At 54.7% G+C, this 2,938-nt stretch overlaps 1 pseudogene; it reads left to right on the forward strand.

Annotated features, from left to right (window-relative positions):
- The first annotated feature begins 920 nt into the window (after positions 1-920).
- LOC133772308 (BAG family molecular chaperone regulator 3-like) lies at positions 921-2,569 on the forward strand (annotated as a pseudogene).
- The last annotated feature ends 369 nt before the right edge of the window (positions 2,570-2,938 follow it).

The following is a 2,938-nucleotide window of genomic DNA, read 5'->3' on the forward strand; positions in this document are numbered from 1 at the left end:
GTTCTAGTCCTGGTTGTTGTGTCGGATTCTGTCCCGGTTGCTCCTCTTCCAGTCCAGCTCTCTGCTGTGGCCCGGGAAGGCAGTGGAGGATGGCCCAGGTCCTTGGGCCCTGCACCCGCATGGGAGACCAGGAGGAAGCACCTGGCTCCTGGCTTCGGATCAGCGCAGCGCGGCCATTTGGGGGGTGAACCAACGGAAGGAAGACCTTTCTCTCTGTATCTCTCTCTCTGTCTAAATCTGCCTGTCAAAAAAAAAAAAAAAAAAAAAAAAAAGCAAAGGATTTGTGATTGAAACTTCTGCTCTTCAATTCAATATCTGTGTGACTTTGTATAAAATATTTACTCTCTTTGGGCCTCAACTTCCTTATCAGAAAAGTGAAATGATAATATACAATTCAAATGCTTGTTAATAATGCAGTGATTAAAATATCTAGTACATTGGCACTGAATCAACACAAAATCTTGATTGGATGTACAACTTTTCAGCAATCACATGGTCCTGGATTTACCCTGTGCTATTGGCAAAAACAAGTGATTCCATAATGGGCTCACCATTACGTACTCTTGAGTAGATATGAAACTGGCTTTCAAAAATTCTTCAGCCAGCCATTTAGGAAGAGTTTCTTATATGATGGGTAATATTTGAAATTTTCAGAAGTGTCTTTGTATGCACTTTCACAAATCATCTAAGATGAAGAGCAGACAGCCGGCCAGTTGCTGCCTCCCTCTCTCTCCTCCTTCCCCTTTGGCAGCAAGGAGGCTATTTCCAGACACTTCCAGCCCTCTCCGGCCATGTCACCATCGTCTTTAATTCATAAAGGGCCCCGGCGCCGGCTTCCAGGACTTTGGCAGCGTGCAGGGCTCTCGCTCCGGCCACGACCCACACAGTGACAGTGCGCCCCAAGGCCCGAGACCCCGGCCATGAGCGCCGCCACCCACTCGCCCATGGTTCAGGTGGCGTCCAGCAATGGCGCCACCGACTGTGACCCGCTGCCCCCTGGCTGGGAGATCAAGGTCGACCCCCAGACGGGCTGGACTTTCTCCGTGGACCACAACAACCGCACCATGATGTGGAACGACCCGCGCGTGACCCCAGAGGACCCCCAAGGAAACTACATCCTCAACCAGTGGGGCCTCGCAGGAGGGTGCCAGGCTGCCGCCCGCTAGGGAGGGCCACCCTGTGTACCCCCAGCTCCGACCAGGCTACATGCCCATGCCCGTCCTCCACGAAGGCGCTGAGAACCAGCAGCCGCACACTTTCCACGTCTATTCCCAGCCTGCAGCACAGCGATTCCGAACCAAGGCCTCTGCGGACTGTGCCCGGTGCCACGCAGCCAGAGAAACAACAGTGTGCACAGGTGGTGGCAGCTGCGGCAGCCCAGCCCCCAGTCTCCCACGGACCTGAGTGGTCCCAGTCTCCTGCTGCCTCCGACTGTTCATCCTCAACCTTCTCCGCCAGCCTGCCCTCCTCTGGCAGGAGCAGCCTGGGCAGTCACCAGCTGTCCCGGGGCTACATCCCCATCCCAGTGATACATGAGCAGAACATCACCCGGCCAGTGGCCCAGCCCTCCTTCCACCAAGCCCAGAAGACCCACTACCCTGCTCAGCAGGGTGAATACCAGACCCACCAGCAGGTATACCACAAGATCCAGGGGGATGACTGGGAGCACCGGCCCCTGCGGGCCCCGTTTCCATTCAGATCGCCGGAGCGGGGTGCGTCCAGCCAGGAGGGCTCACCATCCAGAAGCAGCACACCAGTTCTCTCGCAATCGCCCATCTGTGTGCACACTGTGGTGGACAGGCCTCAGCAACCCATGGCCCGTAAAGAATCTCCACCTGCTTCCCAACCTGACAGCAAGCCAGAAAGTAAGGCAGGACTGGCAGGACCAGATCTCCTTCCCAGACACATCCCAATCCGAGTGATCCGCAAGGAGGCAGATTCCAAACCTGTTTCCCCAAAGCCGCCCCCTCCCTCTGAGAAAGTGGAGGTCAAGTTCCCTGTCTTTCTCCCATTCCCACCCCACTGCTGTCCCCTCTTCCCCCAAGAATGTGGCTGCAGAAGAAAAGGCAGCACCCAGCCCCACCCCTGCCGATGCACCAGCTCCCAAGCTGGGGGAAGCTGAGGCCCCCCTTCAGGTGTGCTGAAGGTGGAAGCCATCCTGGAGAAGGTACAAGGGCTGGAGCAGGCTGTGGACAACTTCGAAGGCAAGAAGACCGATAAGAAGTACCTGATGATTGAAGAGTAGCTGCTGGCCCTGGATTCCGTGGATCCGGAGGCACAAACTGATGTACGCCAGGCCAGGAGAAATGGTGTCTTGGAAAAACTCAAACAGAAAGCAATCAATGTCCCGGGTCAAGTCCAGGTTTATGAACTCCAGCCCAGCAACCTTGAACCTGACCAGCCACTGCAAGAAATTATGGAGATGGCCGCAGACAAGGGGAAGAAAAGTGCCGGAAATGAAGACCCCCAGACTGAAACCCAGCAGGCAGCAGCCAAAGAAGGAACCACTGCAGACCCCAGCAGCACAACGGACCCAGCAGGGAGCCAGGGGAGCCCCGCGACAGCGTAGTCTCCACTGAGTGGGATCAGGCTGGAGACGTGGACTGGGTTGTGTGCTTTGGGGAATTTTAAGTTGCATGCATTTCAGGGACTTTCAGTCAGTTTGTTTTTGTTATTTGTAGCCGCTTGGTGCACAGTAACTTGGGTGGAGGCACAACACACTAATATAAGGGCTAAAGGAAGATGATGCTTCTCTTCCATAGCCTTGTTCTATACGAAGAAAGAAGCTGCTTGTTTAACCCCATTGCTTGTTCTGGGGCCCTCTGCATGGGCACCACGCCACCTGTGGTCACTGTCTTCCTTTAGCTCTGGACTGAAGGAGTTGTTTGGGGGTAGATGGAGAGCTGATTTCCCATCACATAAACATAAAACTCACTTT

The sequence above is a fragment of the Lepus europaeus genome, chromosome 13 (assembly GCF_033115175.1).
Source record: "Lepus europaeus isolate LE1 chromosome 13, mLepTim1.pri, whole genome shotgun sequence".
NCBI lineage: Eukaryota > Metazoa > Chordata > Mammalia > Lagomorpha > Leporidae > Lepus > Lepus europaeus.